This window comes from Sitophilus oryzae, unplaced genomic scaffold (genome assembly GCF_002938485.1).
Source record: "Sitophilus oryzae breed Bouriz unplaced genomic scaffold, Soryzae_2.0 scaffold_1058_pilon_pilon, whole genome shotgun sequence".
Taxonomy (NCBI): domain Eukaryota; kingdom Metazoa; phylum Arthropoda; class Insecta; order Coleoptera; family Curculionidae; genus Sitophilus; species Sitophilus oryzae.
The window spans coordinates 1,476,985-1,500,861 of record NW_022145680.1 but is presented as its reverse complement, the minus strand read 5'-3'; the positions used below and the strand labels follow the sequence as shown (position 1 = coordinate 1,500,861).

General features: G+C 31.0%; 1 protein-coding gene and 1 long non-coding RNA gene across 3 annotated transcripts in view; both read right to left on the bottom strand.

The window, feature by feature from the left end:
• The window catches only part of LOC115876014 (carbonic anhydrase 2), a 134,143-nt gene that overhangs the window by 40,488 nt on the left and 69,778 nt on the right, over positions 1 to 23,877 (bottom strand). The gene's annotated exons all lie outside the window — the stretch shown is intronic.
• LOC115876028 lies at positions 12,998 to 20,227 on the bottom strand. The gene is made up of 3 exons (XR_004049083.1): positions 20,214 to 20,227; positions 20,088 to 20,119; positions 12,998 to 13,224 (listed from the first exon to the last, which is right to left on the bottom strand). It is a non-coding gene; the product is annotated as an uncharacterized LOC115876028 (long non-coding RNA).

Below are 23,877 nucleotides of genomic sequence, written 5' to 3'. Positions count from 1 at the left end.
AGTCTTAGAAAATAATAAAATATTTAGACATTTTAAATAGATATTAAGGTGTCCGGTGGCGTAGAGGTACAGGCTCTCGTCTACCAATCTGAAGGTAGTGGGTTCGATTCCCACACCCGGCATTTCATCAGCCGACTATTTTTATTAAAATAAAAATAGTTTGGGTACCTAGGTCGACTCAGCCTTAAATGAGTACTTGGGATTCACAATCCTGAGGTAATAATAGTCGGTTGAAGCGTAGTGCTAGCCACATTACCTTCCTTGTATACCGAACGGCTCTAGTTCTAAGTTGTACCTTGCTACTCCCAAGGCGTTAAACGCTATATACGGGAGTTATTATTATATTAAATAGATATTATCCTTCCGAAGCGACGCGAGGATGGGAAAAATATTGCCTGTTAAGTGTTTTTTTTTGACCAGTAGATTTCTTTAGGAGTAGAGCCAGTTCATGAAACATCAGTAATAAAGCCGCCGCGAATCATATAATATCATATTTTTATGAATAACAATCATAATGGAACCTATTTTCAATAAGTTCCACTATATTTAATATAAGATTAATGATTATTTCATAAATTTAATAGTTTATTTATTGTGTATATTAAACTACAATACGTATTATTTATTATACATCAACTGTGAGGTTATTCAACTTTTTAACATTAATAAACAATAACGCGAATACAAAAGGGATGGAAGAAATAAACGTAAGTAAATGGCGAACACAAATAATGTAATTGAGGAAATTAGCGAGACTAAAGTTTCTAATTATGTACTTTTATTACTCATATTTGACTAATTCTTAAAGAAATAGGTAAACATAGAGGCATACTAACAAAAAAACGTTCTGACTTTTCAGTAAGAATGTTATTCTCAATTGACCGCAGTTTGGAGCTGCAACCTAACTATATTAAAAATTTGGTCAAGTGCGAGTCGAACTCGCGCACGAAGGGTTCCGTACCATTCATTATCTATACAACATTAGACACTATATTATTATAATTTTTTTTTCCGATTTAACTAAAATTTTGAATGCCCGCATAAGTAATTTAAAAAAAAAATAAGAAACACATTACTAAAAATTGTATTAATCAATAATACATATGTAAAAAGTAAAAATAAATATGTAAAAATTAAAAAGAAACGATTAAAAAAAAGTCGCCTTGACTAGGATTCGAACCTGCCTTACTACGGCTCCAACGTCATCGCAGCGTAAAGTCCTAACGCTTTAACCACGTGGCCACCAAGGAATTGAAAGATTCTATGTAAAATTCTTACTTAAAAGATAATGTTTAGTGAAAGTACTTTTTTATTTATAAACATTTATTTAATTCTGTTTTTAGTATTCGTTCTTATAGCGGCAACATATATATACATTATCTATAAAAATTTCAACTGTCTAGTTATAACGGTTCATAAGATAGACCTTTGTGACAGACGGACGGACGGACAGCGAAGTCTTAGTAATAGGGTTCCCGTTTTTTACTTTTTGGGTCGGAACCCTAAAAATGAGAAACCAACATCTACAGGGATCATCCTTTTTAGGACGCTATTTTTAACCAAACAGCCTAATATTTAAAGCAATTTATAGATTTTAGAGGGGCCAAGGCTCCATGGGCCCCCCTCTGTATCCGCCACTGAACATCCAATTGCAGATACTGCAAAGGAGAAGCTTAAAAATTAAAAAATAATTTTGATGTTTTTTGTTTAATTTCTACATCATGTAATCTTCGCTACTTTTACATTAATATTTCTTTGAATGTGGTAGACAATGATTCAGTATTAAAAATAAAATAATTTCGGACTTCCATTGTCTTTATTTATTTTGATTAACACAACGTTTCGGTCAGAAGGATCACTGACCATTATCAAGTGTAAACTTGATTAATTGTAATGTTGATAAGTGTAACTAGTAACTATCTTATAAATATTAATTTCTATATACGAATTCCCAAACTCAGCAAAGTTCATGATAATTGCCTGCCTTCCAAACCAACTTCATTTATAGGTAATACAATTATATTTATAAAAGTAGACCGTGAGTAGTTATCACACAAACAATACTAATAATAAACTATACATTTTCCATTATACTGAAATAAAATAACAAAACTGTTGTTTTTATATTCGAAACATTAAATAAAATGTTAAATTTATGATATTCATATTAGGTCTGTTCTCAGAAGAATCCCTGACTAGTCAGCGCGTTTCTTATTGGTTGAAATGTGTAGAAACCAGACTAACAATCAGGTTTCTACGCATTTTAACCAATGAGAAACGTGCTGACTAGTCAGGGATTCTTCTGAGAACAGACCTATTATGTACCTAAAAATTTGTGTGGAAATGATAAAAAATATCGGTAAAATAACCACAAATATAATAAATATAAATGTAAAACACCAATCTAACTAAAAAACTGACAGGAAAATTAGGAAACAGAAAAATAATAATAAGTTGCGGTAATGTCACGAACAATTTTATTATTTATTATATTATTAGTTATTATTCATATCTGTCTAATTATTCTAGACGAATGTATACACTATAGTCAATACATTACCAAAGTTTAGATGTCTTTTAAAAATATCCCAGTGCTGTAGTAAACTATTTAAATTCACTTTTATAAAAGAAAAAATTAAAATATTGATTGAAAATCTTACAGCGCTCTCAGATGGAGCGGAGCGTCCGCGCGGATGTTTTTTCAATATAGCTTATCCGGACGGAGCATACGCGACCCATGTGAAATCGTTCATATATGCTGTCCTCCTTTCACGCAGTTGAGCAGCTCTGAACTGTTCAAGAACGCGATACTCTCACTCCATTCAATTGAGTCATAAAGTTCCAGAACTGTTTCGCGCCATATGGAGGCACCATCACCAGGCTATCGCGCACCGCTCCTTTCAGAATCGTTCTCGAGTAGCCCCAGGGCGTAAAGCCCGGAACTCAAAGTTCGCGAATGGAGGACAGCAATAAACTCATGGTACTTGCTCGAAGTCTCGGACGGTCTGTCGCGGACGCTCCACTCCATCTGAAAGCGCTGTTATGCCGGATCCAGACCAACCAGACAGAAACATTCATGTTTTACGACAAAATTGTGACAAATCCAATACATTTCTGCGACATTTTTGTCTCATTTTTATTTTGTTTCAAAATTCGGAGACTTTTCAATGTCCCGTCTCGAGTCGGTAAAGATCAAAGTGTCTAATTTTTGTTCGTATATTTTACGACAAGTTGTCGGCGTAGTGTGGATGGCGTGTGCTGCCAACAGTAGGAGACCAGTGAAATCACACATGGTTAATAAAACTCATTTGCAACAACTAAACTTTTGGCTTTGTTGTACTTTTGCCCTTGCGGTGTGGACAATTTGTCTCAAGTTTGTCTTGTTAGAATTCCCCATTTTTTGTCGCAAGTTTGTCTTGTTTTTGTCTCAAAATCGTGTTTACTTCGTGTCGCCTTGGTCTGAACCCGGCATTAGAGTGACAAAACGTGCGCAGTTTCGGCAGTTTTTAAGTCTATCCAACGATAAATGAGGATTTCGGGAGACGACGTATAATCTAATCCATCATATTATTATATTACTATTTTATAATAATAATAACTATTGCGGATTTAGGTTCTCGTTTAATATTATTCAAATCTCCCGATAAAATTGATAATTAAAAAAAATAAACAACTATATATTTGACAATTGTTATATTAAAATAAGAACATAATTTATGGAATAAAGTTTTTCAAAATTCAGTCAAAAATGTCATATTTCAGTCATTTATTTGTTAGTTTAATATCATAAATAAATAAATGCCTTTATTGTCAAATTTTTTTTTAATTTGTAGACAAAGGCAAACTAAATCTCTTCATTATGAATCAGATGATCAAAGATGTGAAACTCTTGGATATTGGAGGTAGAATAGGTCAAAAATTCGTCGGAATTGTGAGCTATGCAGACTCCTTTACCGACTAACACATAAAGCTAAATCTCTCAACAAGCAGATATCCGTGGAAAAAAAAAACGCAATGAATGGTAATAGCGACAGAACCAATGAGATATAAACTCGCAGTAAGCAACCAATCAAAGTATTAACGACGTATCGCAATTTAATTATTTGGGCGTGAAGATCTCTGGTTACAAGCAAACAAAATATTATGAATATCTGGTTCTTTACCCATTAGCGCCTAGCGGAACCATACGGTACAGCTACGGGGATGTGATCTTAGCTGAAATGTGTCATTACTTGAGCTCTGTCTTCATAGATGGCACTACGGACTCTTTAAATACGATTAAACACGTAGAGTTTTGGCCGGTAACAAATAAACACCTGTGGGAATATATTTAGGTAGATTAACAAAGTTTTAAATATTGCTTGTGCGAGTTATGATCCTGTTTACGTCATCGTAACCATATGGTTACGCTAGGCGTTTATACTACAGTCGTTTTTTAATTGCTAATTTTTTATTTCAGACGTGGTTTATCTCTCCAGGAAGCTTTAGATATGACTATACTGATTACGAAAAGGTAACCGATATTTTCATAGAGCCGTTATATCCATTTCGCCGATAATTCACAACCCGATGCTAAAGATAAAATTTGGAAACTGCGCCCGATTATGGACAAAGTAAAAAGTAATTGCCTAAAATTATTTGAACCTGAAGAACATCTTTGTTTTGATGAGAGCATGGTTAAATACTATGGAAGACACGGATGCAAACAATTTATTCGGGGCAAACCAATCCGTTTCGGGTACAAGATGTGGTGCCTCAACACTCTCTCAGGTTATGTTGTTAATTTCGAGATGTACCGGGGTAATAATCCTCGTCGATCTGAAGAGTATGAAACATTATTTGGAAAATCGGCTGCTCCATTAGTAGTAGTGCTAGATGAATTGGTAAATATGAAAGGATTTCATCCATATAAATTATATGTTGATAATTTATTCGCCGGAATTACTTTCTTCAAGTTTCTTCGAGATAATCCCATGAATCCATTATAGATAAAAGCGATGGCATCATCATTGTGCGGTGGGTGGATAATAGTGTAGTGACTGTAGCATCTACTTGCTTTGGAATAGAACCCATTGCAAATGTTCATCGCTTTTCTCAAGCCGAAAAGAAACATATCCAGGTACAACGACCTGATGTTATCTCAAAATACAATAGCTATATGGGGGAACAGATCGTATGGATCAAAATATTGGCCAATATCGTATTGTACGTCGTAAGTACGTGGTACGTATTGAGTACGTGGTAAAAAATGGTGGTGGTCTCTTTTTACGTAGACTATCGATGTATGCGTTCATAATGCTTGGCAAATTTACCGAAAATCAAATAGAAGTATGTCTCAATTAGAATTTCGAAGATCGATCGTTCAAACTTATCTTAAAACTCATGGTGTTCCACCTCGAGGAGCAGGAAGACCGGCTGTATCACCGATGTCAGTATTTCTAAACAGAGTTTCCGACGGACTTCGTTATGACGGCATAAATCATTTGGTAAATCCTGTTCCAAATAACAAACGCAGACGTTGTGCGGGTGAGGGATGCATTTCTCATGTTAGGACCATGTGCCAGAAGTGCAATGTAGGATACCATATACCATACTAAATCAAATATTATCTTGCATTTATATTTGGTTTTAATCATTTTGCCATATTTGTCCTCGCAAACGCCTAGCGTAACCATATGGTAACACCATTTTTTACAAAAAATATTAAAACTTTGTAATTTTTTTACACAAACCATGCACCTGTGCCTTCTATCGTCTCAAAAATATAAAAATATAGTAGTTTTCTAAAAAAAAATAATTCGGGCGTTAAAAGGTTAAGAGATACCATACGAAGAAATAAATTCATGCCAAGAAAAAGCAAAACTCGCTTATACAAGAACAGTTCTTACCTACGCTAGAGAAACATTAAAAAAACACTCTGAACAACAGAAATGAAAGTATTAAGAACAAGACGCGGAGTTACAAATTACACTAAGAGATGCGAAACCACGATCAGAGAATTCGGGGTACAAGAATATATAGTGATGAGGAGAAGATCAAGAAGGTGTCATTGGAAAGAACATGTTGAAAGAATGGATTACGACAGAATAGCAAAATGGGCGCGAACAAAAATATCCAAAACATCCGGATCACCTGGCAGGCCACCGAAAACATTTATTTATTTATAATATTTTTCATCTAATTGCAAGCATCTGACGCCAATGTCAACTTATGTTTGATCTTATCTGTTAATAAATAATAGTATATTTGTAATATGGATTTTTTCACTAGTACTGCATGTAAAGTCGTCTATCCATCGATCCAAAAATTGTCAGAAAACCCATTTTAGTGTGGAATTAAAACTACGGAAACTATCAGTGCTAGAAATATAGTATCGTCAAATTATTCTGTATTTTTTGGTATCGTTGTCACTTTGTCGAAATTGCAATAAACATTGTGTCTGTTGCCTTGTCGTAATCAATATAAATCCACTTTAAATTTGCATATCCTGGCGTTTTTTGAATGCAAAATGAATTAAAATCAACACTTATTTAATTCCAATTTGTTAATTGCCATAGGGAAATATAAAGTTACCGACAATTATCTTTTTATTTCAGCCATCGCCAAGTCAAGGTTGAATAAAGAATAAACACGATGTGACTAAGACCTTTAAGACACACGATAAGTTTAATTAATGTTTACCTTTAGAACTAAATACTCTAGCTGTGAAAATAATTTGAATGAATTGAAGTTATTGTTGAATGAATCTGCGGCATGTATCTTCTTTACTAAACGCTTTCAGTAATCCATTTGTTACAGAAAATAATAATTCAGTCTTTGAAAATGGTTTACTTTATTTAATACAAAATAGGTGTTAAAAATAGAAGGAAGAAAATTTGACTAATATCAGAGTCATTATTACATATTATATTATTATAGTTTGGGAATAACTTATCAAATTGACTTTCCAAAAAAGTTAGTTTAGGAAAAAAATCTTAAATTCCAGATGAAATTGAACGTTAATTTTATATCGATTATCAATTATTCTTATCGATTATACTTTAAACAAACCATATTAATGTAACAGACCGGTTTCCTTAGTTTTTAACATCATTAACGTGACAATTAGGTGTATGAAATATGTTTAATTAGTTAAATACATAGATAAAACTTGTTCCCTTTATCTACAGTTGAAGCATATAATTTTTGTTCTTAAACGATAAGATTGTATTTATTTAGCCAAAATCTGTTAAAAAAGAAAAAAAAATTGTCATTTAGGTACCTCAGGGAGTATATTACTGAAAAAATTCACAGTCCTTTACAAAGATGCAACCGGGGGGGGGCATTGAAAATGATGAATAAAAACGTAAAAATATGATTAGTGTTAATATGAGTGTATTACATACATATGTTTAAATAACGAACTTAACAAAAATCAACTGATTTAAAGATTCACTGAAAAAGTAGTAGTGTTAACATTAAATAAAACATTATCAATAACAATTATGCGATCGCACCTATCCGTAAAACAAGCAAGCAAAAAAACCTCGAAAAAAACAAAATAACATACAAAACATCAGGTTAACATGATGACAGATCATGATCAATGACAGATAAAGAATTCTTACGGAAAGTTACACTTTACGATATAATTTTTAACTGTTAAAGGCAAACCCCATTTAAACACAAAACTTTTTAATACCTACTACTGTATCTAAAAGACTTTTTTTAAATTACTAAATTCTTAGCCACTCTTCTGTTTCTCTTGGCTGTTGTGCGTCACGTCACAGATTAACAGGCCCACGTTTGCACCACAAGGCGATGCTGCAGACCACTAGGTAGACCGGTCGTAGAAATTTATGTTATACAACTTGTAGTCAATCTACACAAATATTATCAAAAACTTTTTTTCTTTTAAAATGTGTTCAGATTTTGTAAAAAGTATAAGTCAAAATCGCAAAACTTAAATTTGATATGAGTTTCTTAGTTTTTAACTAATATAGTGGCGAATTACAAAAATTCCTTTTCAATGAAAATTAATGAGTTAAATAAAATAATTTAATAAATTACTAGCTTTTTCTCGCAACTACGTTCGCGTTACACCTCGAATCGTTTATGCATTGATTTAAATGATTTTTTACTTCTTTATAGAGAGCTAGTGAACATATAGATGTTTTTTATTTTTCATCTTTTTTTTATTTATTAAGAGCACTAATACTCTCTTTATAGGTTATTTTTTATTCTTTGAAGGATAATTGAGGAAGATATATTTCCTTATGATGTCACTAAATAAACCCTTGTATAAAATTTTATACTGTCTGGTTTATAATGTTATAGTATTGCATTTTCGTACAGCAAACTTTCATTCCCTATTTTACTCCCTAAGGGTATAAATTTCATAAATTCGCTTTACCTTTGTGCCAATTTTTATGTGTATAATCCAGACGTCACCAAGTTTTATATAAATTTTTACTAACTTTACCCATTTGGTTGATGAATTTCAAAAATTTCTTCTAATTCTTTTTGTAGGATTTCATTCTTCTAGACGAAATAGTAAGGAATTTTCATACAACAAACTGTTCCGAGATAATTTTACTCTCTAAGAGGATGAATTTCCTAAAATCGCTTTGTGTAGCTAATTCACTAATGTCGTTTAAACGAACCTTTGTGCTAATATTTATGTATCTAAAGCTGGCGGCATCAACTCACTCTAAAATATCTAAAAACGTAATATATAATCTAACTGACACACCACTGACAATGACAACTAATTTATTTCTGGAGGTATTGTGTGTAGGTGTTTTCAGGTATGTTTTAGTATTTAGTCGTTTTACACAAAGAAATAGCCATTAAGCACTATAAAAATACTTCATAACAAATCTACACATATATACCTTTCATTTAAAAAAAGAATCATCAAGATTGGTAAAGCGCTTTCGGCGGGATGGATGCAACAAAAAAACCCTTTGAGCTTTTATATATGTATGGACTAATTATTTTTCCAACATATTTTACTTTGCAAATTTTTATAATATTCAGACTCGCCAATATCGTACTCCACCGTGTCCAGCCTGTTTAGCCAAACGTAGGCCGATTCCTCTTCGGCGGCGTCGTGACCCTGGCCGAAGGAAGAGTCTTGAAGACGCTCATCCGCGCATAGGAATAAGTTGACTGCGTAGCGTATTGCGTATTAATCGATTCTGAAACTTTCTATCTCGTGTATAACATGTTACGCAAGTTTATTATTTTAATCTCGATTTTAATAGATAAATGTGTGAAATGCCACCTGAATATCTTCCGCCATGACATGTTTTTACTTTTTTGTTATGGTAAAGTGATTTGTATAAACTTTATTCAATAACGTATATTTTCCTCCATTTGTGATTTTTTAATTTTAAGCGAAAATTAAGTATAACATTTTAGGAAAAAGAAACACTGTAATATTTAAAAGAATAAGAAGAAATTAGTCTTATTTTGAAAGGAAAATATAGAAAAAACTCTTTCTATAGAAAAAGTCTTTATACTAACCAGAATCCGGTGACATATACGCGGTCTCACCGGAAACATTACTTATTACTTCGCATAACTTGAAGAATATCTACTTTTAATAATGAACACTTCAGAAATACACCAGTAAAAACATTTATTATTTGAGATTAAAACTCGAATTAAATTATAAATATTAGTTACCTATGTTGTTATAGCTTTTATAGGCCTGTTTAACGACTTAATAAGTTACCTAGCGAAAAAATCTGTGCGCGTACCTACCACTATTGTTACAGGTTAATTCGTTAAAGAAATATGTTACACAAGTTAAAAACGCTAAAATTTTAATGGTATTACTTGTGCATTATTGGCCTTATAATGTAATTTGTTGGAATTATATCTTCTTTAAATATAATTAGACTTTTTAACGACTTTTAAGTTACCTAGGAAAAAATCTGTGCACGTACCTACCAGTATTGTTACAGGTTAATTCGTGAAACAAATGTGTTACATATTATTCGTGGTATTAGTGGTATTATATTGGAATCAGCTTGGCATTAGTGGGGCATTATATGAGAAATTTTGGTATTTAATTTGTATTTTTGGCATTACTTTGGCATTAGTATACAGACATTTGTCAGCGGTTTACTCCTTGTAGATAATCAAAAAGTTTTTTGATAAAATTTGCTTTTCATGTCAGATCATTTCTATGAAAAATTACATTAGATTTTTATTAAAGACGCTGGGTAATTAAAACATTGACTAATAAACCTTGTCCACTTTAAATACGGGGTCACGAAATATCCTCCTTGGAGTGTTTGGGTTAAGGGGTGTATAATAAATTAATCGTTGTTTTATAATAAAAACCATAAAACATTTATTTGTGAGTAAAATAATGCAATGGTTGGATATCTCTCCTTTATAATTCGGTGACTAAAAATACACTAAAATAATTAGAAAAAAAATCTTGTACTTATTTAGTAATTACGTCAATATTAATTAATTGACTTTCTAGTCTATTTTATTTTATGTACAAATATATTATTAAATTTTAAGCATTAAGTAATAAAACACTTTGTGCCCTCTTATATCGTAAAAGGTTACGAAATATACTCCTGGTTACACCCCTTACAGAAAACAGTGTAAGGGGTGTAAATAAATTGTATAATCACTGTTTTTTATAATAAAAACTATAAAATATTTCTTATTTGTGAGATTAAAAAAACAAAACAATGCATTGGTTAAAATAAGTACATTCAATACTGTTTTCAATTGTTAATTCAATAATGTGTTATAACATAATATAGCCATTACTATTATACTATTATTATTAAAATAATATGTGTGTAACATATTTCTTTAACGAATTAACCTGTAACAGACATTTATATGCCCAGTATATTTTTGTTTAACAAACCAATCAGGAAAAATCCAAAACCTACCGTTATAGGAGGTATAAGACGATTAAACTTATATAATGACAACTACTTATCGGATAACAAATTAATTACTACTGTCAGCTAGTTCAGCTACTGTCTAGGTAGAATTTACCTAGAGTACCTACACCTACCTATGATGATGTAGGTAGATTAAAGCTTATTTTGACGTTACCTCTCACTTCGGTGTCACAAGCTGAATTTTTCAGGGATGGAAGTACAGTACATCACAGTACATGATATGGGGACCCTTATTCCGAAAGTAGTACAAAATTAAACAGGGTAAAAAGGCACTATCATCAAAAATCGATATATTAATACCACCGTATAGAGAAAACAAATACTTATTTTTTGATCCAGTACACAATAAAGTCTTCGTAGGGAGTAATTTTTTATAATTATTTGCAAAAAAACATTTCCATTAGCGCTTATGACCAAAAAAAACTTTAAACATGAATAATCATTTCAGTCATGCGAAAATTTGGTTTAAAAATAGATTTTTTTTTAATATAACTTTCATTTAACGAAAAACGAAGGCCTAAATGAAAAAAAGAAACAATTTAAAAGTTTCGCTTATGTCTTGACAAAGTATCAAAGCAAACCCCATATGTTTTGCTTTTAAACTAATAAAGATATATCAATAAACAATTAGCGATGTAATGGTTTTTGCGCGCGCTGGCCGACTGCCGCCGCTGCGACGAGATTTCCTATACCCTTGTATATTTGACGTCATGGTGTGGCAAATGTAGCATTTTAATTCGATTTGGGCTCCCTTATATAGGATAACAGAAACATTTTCAATGTTAAAAATTTGCCGCGGAAATGCGTCACCATTTTTTGAATGCGGTTTAAAAGTAACGAAATGACATACATGAAAAATTAATGTTATTTCATATTTTAGACGTCTTTGTAACTACTATAATACGAAAATGAAATTCCGCGAAAATGCGCTGTTTCCATTTTTTGAATATGGTTTAGAAGTAACGAAATGAGATATACCAACGATAAATGAAGATTTCGAGAGACAACGGAAAAATTGACAAAAAATACAATTTTTCTGTAAATTAAAAGACAAGACTGTCACTCTACTATATTATCCTCTTGTTGGATATACTATATTTAGAACATTATCAGGAGAATTGGACAATGTAACCTAAGGATCAGAAAAGGACCACAATATAAGATCTAATCTATGCATATATAATATAATCTATCATATTATTATATCTATTTTATAATAATAATAACTATTGTGGATTTAGGTTTTCGTTTAATATTATTAAAATCCCCCGATAAAATTGATAATTAAAAAAATAAACACTATATATTTGACAATTGTTATATTAAAATAAGAACATATTTATGGAATACAGAAAAAAATTTGCCGCGGAAATGCGTCACCATTTTTTGAATGCGGTTTAAAAGTAACGAAATGACATTCATGAAAAATTAATGTTATTTCATATTTTAGACGTCTTTGTAACTACTATAATACGAAAATGAACTTCCGCGGAAATGCGCTGTTTCCATTTTTTGAATATGGTTTAGAAGTAACGAAATGAGATATATAAAAAATTAATATTATTTTATATTGTAGACTTATTTTTAAGCACCGCAACAAAAATGAAAATCCACGGAAATGTGTTGTTTCACCACTATGCAGTGATCTTCTACCCGACCTTTGACACAGATCAATGAATAATATCTATTTTTAACAACTTAATATCGCTATGGTCAATAAATGCGAAAATTTAAAAAAAAATCAATAAAGCATAAAAACGACAACTAAACCAAACCAAACCTTAAAAAAACAACCAAACCAAACCAACTAAACCCACTACAACCAGGGGCGGATACAGAAATTTATTTTAGGGGGGGGGGCCCAAAAAATAATGCAAAATATGCCTTTTAGAGCGCCATTTTTAACCCAAAAGCCTAATATTTAACCCAATTTACAGATTTTAAGGGGGCCCGGGCCCCATGGGCGCCCCCTCTGTATCCGCCACTGACTACAACCAAACCAAGTAAAACCAAACCGAAAGTATGTAAAAAAGTTGGGAATACTATGGAAAACTTCGAAGTATTGAAGATGTTAATGTATGTAACCCAATATACAACTACAAACCTGTCTGGTCTTTAACGGTGGCAACACTGTTTTCTGTATTATTAGTAGTGGTAATATTAAGCAAGAAGATGTAACAAGCCACTCTATTTTTGTCCTGATTAGTTGATAGTTTGTTTAATGATTATATATATTGTTATTTGTTTCTTTAATAAATAAACCACAAAAACCAACAGGTTATGGGCCCAGAACTCTAAAAAACTGTGGAAATCCGAAACAATTTAAAAATATCATCGAATCTTGAAGAGAAGGCTTTAAAGAAAAAAATGGCGGAAAGTAACAAAAATAATTTCAACGTAGAATTGTTAACAGGGTCAAATTATTATACATGGAAATTCAGGATGAACGTATTATTAGAAGAAAAGGATGTTTATGAGTTTATAATTAATGAATTTAAGGAAGATGATTATAATGATGATAAGAAGAGGGAAGAAGCAAGAAAAAAGGACAATAAATGTAAAAGTTTAATAATACAGTGTTTACATGATAGCCAGATTGAAATCGTAAGAGATGACAAGACAGCCTATGGTATGTGGAAAAGTTTGAAAGAAAGATACGAAAAAAGGGGCATTCCAGGACAGTTGATGTTACGAAAAAAATTTATGTCTATGAAACTGAGCGATATCTTTAAATTAGAAGAATTTTTAAGTGAATTTGACCTAGTGGTACGTCAATTGGAGGCTAGCGGGGTAGATTTAAAGGAACAAGACATTGTGTGCACATTATTACTAGCTATGCCTAAAAACCTAGAGACAATAGTAAATATAATAGAAAGTGTACCAGCAGATAATTTGACAGTAGATTTTGTTAAAAGCAAACTTCGTGCTGAGGTAGAGAGAAGAAAATCTGTAAATGATAATAGCGATAGTTACGCAAAGCCAGCAGCTTTTAACAATACAATACCCAATCAAGGTTTATGTTATACTTGTGGCAAACGTGGACATTTCAAAAGGGACTGTAGGTCAAATCGAGGGCATAGAGGTGATTTCCAAAGAGGTGGTCAACAAGGAAGTGCTTTTAGAAGTTACAATAGAGGTTTTATCAACAATCAGAGATTAGGTCCAAGAGGTGTAATGAGAGGTTCAAGAGGTGGATTTAGAGGAAATGGACAGGGCAGACAAAATTTTCCTGATGGACAGCCTGATGGACAATATGCAGAAAATGAAGTGCAAAGTGATGTACAAGGTGGACAAAATATATGTTTTATGACAAATCAAGCAAATAAGAATGAAACTGTAAGTACAGATAAACTTTTGTTTTATATTGATTCTGGGTGTACAGATCATTTAATAAGTGACAAGTCTTTTTTCAGCGATTTTATGTATTTAAAAAATCCTATAAATATTGCAGTGGCAAAGAATAACAATTTTATGATAGCTACAGGTGTAGGTAATATAAATATGTATAGTAATGTTTACGGAAAAGAGGTAAAATGTACTGTGAAAAATGTTTTTTATGTTCCGAGTTTAAGGAGAAACCTGTTATCTGTCAAACGTTTAGAAATGGCAGGTATAAGAGTAGTCTTTGCAGATGGACAGGTTTGTCTTTATAATAATAAAATTTTAATAGGTTTAGGATATCGAAATAATTTGTACGAAATAAGTTTTAGAGTTCAAAATGTAGAATGTTTAAATACAGAAACAGAAAATGATGTAACTAAAATATGGCATAAAAGATTAGGTCATATATGCTATTCGAATTTAGAAAAATTAATTAAAAATAAAATGGTAAATGGTATTGAAAATGTTAAAATTGGAAAAGTTGATTTTTGCGAGTCTTGTGTTAGTGGTAAGATGACTAGATTGAAGTTTGGTACAAGGTCAAAAGCAAAAAGAGTTCTTGAAATTGTTCATAGTGATGTGGCTGGTCCTATTACTCCGACAAGTCATGATAATGGCAAGTATTTTGTTACATTTATAGATGATTATTCTAATTTTGTGATTGTGTATATTATTAAAGCAAAAAGTGAAGTGTTTGACTGTTTTGTTGATTATGTGAAAATGGTGCAAACAAAATTTAGTTCAAAAATTTCTGTTCTTAGATGTGATAATGGCAGAGAATATATTTCAGGAGAAATTAAAAATTTTTGCAGAACAAATGGAACTTTTATTGACTTTACAAATCCATACACGCCTGAACAAAACGGGAAAGCAGAACGTTTTAATCGAAGTTTGGTAGAAAAGGCTAGAGCTATGATAAAGGAAGCAAACTTGTCGAAAGTTTTTTGGAGTGAGGCCATAAGAGTTGCAGCATACAGTTTAAATAGAAGTCCGAGTAATGCTAATGAAAATAATTTAACACCTGCAGAGTTATGGAATGGCTCAAAACCTAATATAAAAAATATGAGAGTATTTGGATGTGTTGCATATGTGCATATCCCTACACAGTTTAGAAATAAATTTGATGAGAAATCAAAAAAATCTATTATGATTGGTTATACGACTACAGGTTATAGATTGTGGAATGTGGAAGAGCAGAAAGTATTTGTTTCAAGGGATGTTGTTTTTAATGAACAGGAATATTATTTTAAAAGAAAATTACCAGAAATTGATAGTGATAGTGATGAAAATGAAAATGAGAATAATGAAGAGATTGAAGATCAAGAACAAGAAGAGTTTATTGAAAGTGACCAAAGAAATGAAAATATAATTGAGAATAATGAATATACAAGACCAAAAAGAGAAAGAAAATTACCAAGAAGGTTAGAAGATTATGAAGTAAATTTTAACCGTATGGCTTTGTTAGGTGAGTTTTGTGATACCCCAACTTCTTATAGTGATGCTAAAGAAAGTACGCAATGGCAATATTGGAACAAAGCAATTGAAGAAGAGCTTAATGCACTCAAAGAACATAATACATGGCAGTTAGTTAAAAAGGAAAAAGATCAAGAAATAATAAGTAATCGATGGGTGTTTAAAATTAAAGAAAACGAAGAAGGTGAAAAAGTTTATAAAGCACGCCTAGTTGCAAGAGGTTTCGAGCAATATTATTTGAATGATCAAATTCATGCGCCAGTGGCACGACTTTCTACTTTAAGAATTTTATTGTCAATATGTAATAAATTTGATTTATTTTTAGTACAACTTGATGTGAAAAATGCGTTTTTAAACAGTGAAATAAAAGAGAAAGTATTTATGAAAATTCCAGAAGGGCTACAAGTTTCTGAAAAAGACAAAGATAAAGTAATTTTACTTAATAAAGCGATTTATGGTCTTAAACAAGCACCTAAAGCATGGAATGATAGATTTAATAGTTTTATGGTTAATTTAAAATTTAAGAGATCAAAATCAGATTATTGTTTATATAATTATTTTGATAGAAGCTTAAAATGTTATCTGTTGATTTATGTAGATGATATTTTAATAGCTTGCAGTGATGAGAATTTCTTAAACGATTTGAAAACTAAATTAATTAAAACATTTAAAATGAACAAATTAAGTGATCAATACAATTTCTTAGGAATTAGAATTGAAAGAGATATTAAGAATAAAATTATAACAATAGATCAAACATTAGCAATTGAAAAGATAGTTAAACGTTTCAATGTTGAGAATTGTAGAAATTTTAAGACACCTATTGAAAAGAATTTAAATTTAAAAAGAAATCTTGATGAACTTTTAAAAACTAAATTACCATATAAAGAACTTTTAGGTAGTTTAATGTATATAATGATGGGATCAAGACCTGACATTTGTTTTAGTGTAAGTTATTTTAGCAAATTTCAAGATTATGCTACAGATGAACACTTTCATCATCTGTTAAGAGTTCTAAAGTATTTAAAGTCGACCATAAACTATAAGCTATATTTTAGTTACTCGGATGAAGAATTAATTTGTTATACTGATGCAGATTGGGCAAATGATTCTTCAGATAGAAAATCTGTAACTGGTTATTGTTTTAAGTTATTTAATAGTTTGATATCTTGGAGTTCCAAAAAGCAGACGATAGTCACTCTTTCGAGTACTGAATCAGAATTTGTTGCTGTTTGCGCTGCTTCTTGTGAACTGATATATATTAAAAATTTGTTAGATGAGTTGAATATTTCAATTTCTATACCAATTTCATTGTATGAAGATAATCAAAGTACTATAAAGTTACTTGAAAATTTTGAAAATAACAAACGATGTAAACACATTGATGTAAAATTTCATTTTGTTGTAGATTTAATAAATAATGGAATTATTAACGTAAAATATGTTTGTACAAATGAACAACTAGCAGACGTTTTTCAAAGTCATTATGTTATGAAAAGTTTTCCTATTTTGTTAAAAGTTTAAGTATTAAAGAATAGCCAGGTTTGCGGGAGGGTGTTAATGTATGTAACCCAATATACAACTACAAACCTGTCTGGTCTTTAACGGTGGCAACACTGTTTTCTGTATTATTAGTAGTGGTAATATTAAGCAAGAAGATGTAACAAGCCACTCTATTTTTGTCCTGATTAGTTGATAGTTTGTTTAATGATTATATATATTGTTATTTGTTTCTTTAATAAATAAACCACAAAAACCAACAGAAGATTTTCTATTACACCGCCCTTATGATACATTTCTGCGGAAAAAGTTAATAATATAAATATAATATAGAAAAATTATAGCAACTTATTAATCAAACAAAAATATGTAGTTTTTATCTTCCTATCACATTTCGGCTCTTCTAAACCCGGAAAAATCAATGAAAATTATTGTGACAAAAATATATTTTCGAATAAAAATTAGTTCACATCGTTATATTAAATGTTTTTACGTCATTCTATAATGAAAAAAAAAACTATTAAAAACACCGTAAAGTTTTAAACAGTGGCGTAGCGTGGGTTAGGGGCGCCCGGAGCGGAGAGCCTCTAGGAGAGAGGTTTGCCGCCCCTACAGAGTCAATCCGTCGCCTTTGTAACACTTTTTTGTCGCCCCGCAGGTACTTGGACGGACGCCGCCCGGGGCGGACCGCCCCCTCCGCCCTCGCCTTGCTACGCCACTAATAATAGAAAAATAAAAAATTCGAGTTTAGCTTTATTTTAATTGTAGAAACTAAAAATGTAATAATATACAGGGTGTTATATTTAAAAAATACAACTTTGATATTTATTTATTTGGGACACTCTGTATCATATGAAAATAATTTAAATTGTAGCTTTAGTAGTTCTCCAACGATCCCATCACTCACAATTTCTAAAAATCTAATCGTGTGGCTACAATATTCCGTGTCGAATAAGATGAATAACTCAAACAGATTTATACTAAAATACTTTTAAAATTAGATAATTTTTGTTACTTTCAAAAACGTCTGCCATGACCTTAGAAGCCCGATAGTCGTTATTGACATTTGATAGAAAGAGCCTGTAGTAAAAATCTATTAAAAATTGTAAGACTTAAGCCCGGATCCCATTAGCCAACACGCCACCCGACGCGATGCCATGCTACCCCACGTCGTGAAGATCTGTGCGTATGTTTTCCCATTTAAATACATATGTATGTTGCGTACTCACTAGGCAACACGCCACGCCATCCGACGCCATAACACGCTATCACACGTGTGATGGGCGATTCGTCAGTCCCAGATCTAACCGATGTGTGTTACGGCGTGTTGTCCTCCGCTTGCCTCTCTAGTCCCGCAGCTATCTACTTTTGTAGTTGATGTAGGGATGTCCCAAAAATAAAATAAATCGATATTTTGAATCGATTCAACATCAGATATAACAAAATAGAACCAGAACAAATAGGTAACAAAAGATTGATCTTATTAATTATCGATATTCGATTCTGAATATATTGGTATTGTGATTATAATCTAATATCGGATATCGGTATGGGTATCGATACTTCTAGCAAAGCTTCTAGTATATTTTCGTAACCCTACTGATAACTTTTTTAACTGTAATAAAAAATTCAGGCGTGTTAACACGTGTTACCTAATGTGTACACCCATTCCCACGTCGCAAAGCGTGGCATCGCGTGGCATCACGTTGGGTGTTGGCTAATGGGGTCCCGGCGTTACAAGTCTTGCAACACTGGACTCTGCAAAAGCAAGACCAAGGGAGTACTATATTATTAAGTTTTAGCCTTGGTCTTACATTTGCTCGTTACTATTTACAATGTTAATTTAATTTTACTGTTACTTGTGTAGTAGTAGTAGAAATCTAATTAAAATTAATCAGTTTAATAGCTTTTTATTTTTATCTTTTACACTTAAATATCGAATATGGTTACGTATTGTTTCTTGTAAACCCGATATCAAAATCCCGATTTTAAAACTGGAATATAATTTCAGTTAAATTCAATTAAGTGATGATTATAGGATTAAAGACCTGTAAATTTCCAATATACTAAAATACTAACGAAGGAAAACTATTTTAATGACTTAATATCATGGATAAGAAATTCTTTATCATCGTCTGCAAAGATTATTTTATATCTATAATAAAACTGGGAGTGCTGATATTACAGTGTTTAAATGTGATGTATTCGAAGTGATTGAAGATAATTTTGGCGTGTTTGCGATAATACATTGTAACGGCTAGAAAACTATTAAATGTAAATAAAAGTTAAAAAGTTGTAATAAAAAACATACATTGTATAGGGTATAGTTAAGTAATGTTTAAATATTTACTAATATTTTTAGCCATAATTTACACTTGAGGCTACCAGCGCAAAAACGGCCTAGCCCCAAAAAGCTCGCTTTGAGAAAACTTGGAATAAAGTTTAGTGACAATAACGCTACTAGTTTAATTTTCGAACAATATTTTGATATTTTGCTGCAAATATTTGCCTAAAAACCTAATGAACTAAAATTTAGACTTAATAAACTTTAATAACTATTTGTATAATAAATGTTGATTACTAAAAAAAATGTGATGTGTGGATTAGGCCGTTTTTCTTTATGAGTTTATTTGCAAAGTTTGTAGGCCAATATAGATAATTACATGAAAACTATTAAGGAAGCAAATTTTGTAGCTTAAAACTTTTATTTTTATTTAGATACAAAATGAATTTAATAAAATAAATATCATTCAGTTCAAATTTTTTGGATTAGGCCGTTTTTGCGTTGGTAGCCTTAATTAATGGACACACCCTATAGGAACGAACGAAGAAAACATTTTTTTCTAAAAAATATAAAATAAATTTGATTACTTTATTTGATAGGTATATTGATTAGATATATTTAAATTGAATACTGGCTTTACAGGTCATCTTTACCAGACATGTAAATATCATTTAACTATAATCATTATGTAATGCAACTTAAAAATTTAATCGCCGTTATAAAAATAGCTCAAATTTTTAAGATTGACTTTCTGACCTTACTGATAAGAGATTTGTTGTATGAATTAAATTGGAATTAATAAGAAAAATATCTTTTATATTACGAATTACGGTAATTACGTACTCTTGACGAGTCATGTAACAAATATCGAGAAGCATTCATGGTTAATATACAGGGTGTCCCAATATGCCGTGGATATGGAACTACGTACCGTATGATCGAAAAAAAACGGCGTCCAGTTGGCTGGGAAATGACGATCAATGACATTTCCCATATAAATTTACATATAAAACCCATATAAATTTACATATAAAATGACAGCGATCTTCATTTCATAGCCATCGCTGACGCCGTTTTTATTCGATCATACGGTATTCTTGGAATCAAAATAAGTTCATTGGACACAATTTATCTCTATACAAATGTGCTCCAAATGTCCCCTAGAGGGCATCAAACTTTAAAAAAATAAACAAATTTTTTCAGATATTTTAAGAACCGTTATTCCGATTTGAATGAAATTTTGGGTGTCTATGTTTTGCTAAGCGCTCTAACATTTGACTGTCGTAAAATTCAAGAAAAAGTACGGGAAGGGTAAAAACTACCCATACCCGAGCCCATACCCCTACATAAATTTTAGTATAAATATTTTTCAAGTCCACCGACGGCCGATTTTCTTTTCGTAAAATGGTCCCTCTAGTATTTACTATATTTTTTGTAAAAAATCGCCACCCTGCATACTTTTTGAGGAGAAAAATTAATTTTCCAAAGCTGACTTCCATAAAATGTATTTTGTCACATTAAGTTATGGAGGCGCATAAAATCTATTATGCTATCATAATCTTAATGTCATTAATTGTCGAAATAATGGAATTTTATGTTAGTATCGCAAATTGTACTTGACGATAAGCTTCATAAAAAGCATAGAAAAATTAATAATTTTAAAATTAATTAATGTTGGGGTTTATCTGTGATTGATGCCCTCTAACGGACAAATGAAGCACTTTTGTATAAAGATAAATTCTGTGCAATTAACTTAACAACCAGTAGTTGTTCTATGTCCACGAAATGTTGGAACACCCTGCATATTTTGTAGGTGCTTTGAAAAAATAAATTCTTCAAAAAAGTTTTTCACAAAAACTATGCGATGTGGCGTTTTTTTTACAAGAGACAACAAAAGGTAGTAAATACTAGAGGGCCATTTTACGAAAAGAAAATCTGTTGGCGATGAAGTTGGAAAATATTTAACTAAAATTTATATAGGTGTGGGGGTAGTTTTCACCCTTCCCTTATTTTTTCTTGATTTTTGTGAACGCCAAATGTTAAAGCTCTTAGCAAAACAGAGACTTCCAAAATTTCATTCAAATCGGAATAACGGTTCTTAAAATATTTGAAAAAATGTGTTCATTTTTTTAAAGTTTGATGCCCTCTAGCGGACAAACGAAGTACTTTTTTATAGAGGTAAATCGTGTCCAATGAACTTATTTTGATTCCAAAAATACGTAGTAGTTCTATGTCCAGGGAATATTGGGACACCGTGTATGTATTTTTTTATCAAAAATAAATTTAGTAGTGGATTTGTTTAGTTTTGTTAATATTTTTAGTTTTATAAGCGAGATTATTACTTTCATTTCCAAATAAAAGAACACAAGAAGTAAAAACAGATAAAACTCTAAAAGAAAAATATAGTAGGTATAACACCAAACCAATACCAAAAAAGTAAACGCTTATTACAATTAATATAAATATAATTGATATAATTGCCTATTTGATTAATACTAACTTTAAGAAATTTATATTACTTTGCTAAATTTATCCAATTTATTTATATTTTATATTTCGTACCACTCAACTTATAACAAAAAATAAATGAATGTTTTTTCATTCGTCAGAACATGCACTTAATTGATCAAACAGAAATGTATTGATCAAACGAATTCGCATTAATATGGCGATATATTCGGAGAAATATACTGGGAATAAAAATGAAAAACTGTAAACAAATAGAGTGGATACGACAAAAGATCCAGGTAATAGATGTCATTCACAAAGTCAAATTCCTCAAGTGCCAATGGGCTTGACAACTTGACAAAAAGGACGAACAACAGATGGACCACAAAAATTACAACATGGTACCCACGAGAAATTAAGAGGCCTAGAGTAAATCCAAACCTGAGATGAGGCTATGATCATACATTATGAAATTAGCAGGGATAACTTGAACCTGAATAGTCAACAATGGACAACAATGGGCCGAATTACAAGAAGATTAAGATTACCTAAATATGTAGGAGATTACAACCATAATTGGAAATGGTGGAATGGGCTGGAAATGGTGATGATAATATTCGGAGAAGTAAAATAGATTTTTTTTCTAATTTTGTAGAATGTGATTAAGCTGGCATTTAAAGAATACAAACGAACACAGGAACGATTTTTAAATTAAGTCTACAATTTTCATTTTTTAAATAAATAAATATGTTAAAGTTTGAAAACAATAATCGCCATAATATTTTAAAATCACTGTGTATTTCCCACAATACAAGCATGTACAAATATAGTTGTGGTTTTATGTTAAAACATTGCATATGAATTCTTCGTAATAACTGCTTGGCCAGCCCATTTAAATATTCTGTTTTTTATTTTTTCTAAAATACTGTTTCTTATCAACCTACTGTCATTTTTCTTACTAACTTATTAATTAACAGAATTCACCTGAAACAATCTGGAAAAAACTGCGGTACTTATAAGTAATATCCATAGAAATATTAAAATATTTTGGTAAAATATAGTTCAGTAGGTATCCATTTTTTCATTGTTTAGTAATTGTTATTTTTTAATTTGTGTAATTATACACTAAATGCCATTTTTTGTGATAAATATATACAAAACGGTGTCAAGTTACCATATTTATACACGACCATCAATGTCATTATTACAACTTCATGCAATTTTTTTATTAACACGACTAAGCATACTTTCAAGCTGTGAGTTGATACAAAATTAGTTTTAATGACATTAATACAAAAATTATTAAATGTATTTGAAAGAAAATGCTAATTTTGAAAAATATCATTCACAAATATAATTTAATTAATAATTCTACCTGACCATGAACCATTTTTTCGAATATGTTTAATTTCATAGTTGACTTTATTCTTTCTTTTTTTAAATTTATAAAATAGTCGTACTGGGTGATAAAAATGAGAAAATTACATACTTATTTATACATAAAATAAACTGTCGACCTTGTTTAAGCTTTGTTTTTGTATTACAACAGAAACATTTTAGCAGTAGACTAGTCATTTGAATTAGCCAGACGCTTTGGCATTGAACCCGCGTCTTCCGCGAAGCTTTTTACAACTGGAAAAATTTACATATCTAGATAAGCTATCAGGGAACTACTGTTTTTATATAATACCACAAAAATATTTAGTCAAAAATACGAAGAACAGCAATGACTTTAAAAAGTATTAATATCTCCAATTAAAAATTCATTTGAAATGTTAAATTTTCATTCATTATCCCATTTTGATTTTTAATTTTAAATTATAATTTATTTTTATTAATTTTTAATTTATTGACATGAATCAAAAATCA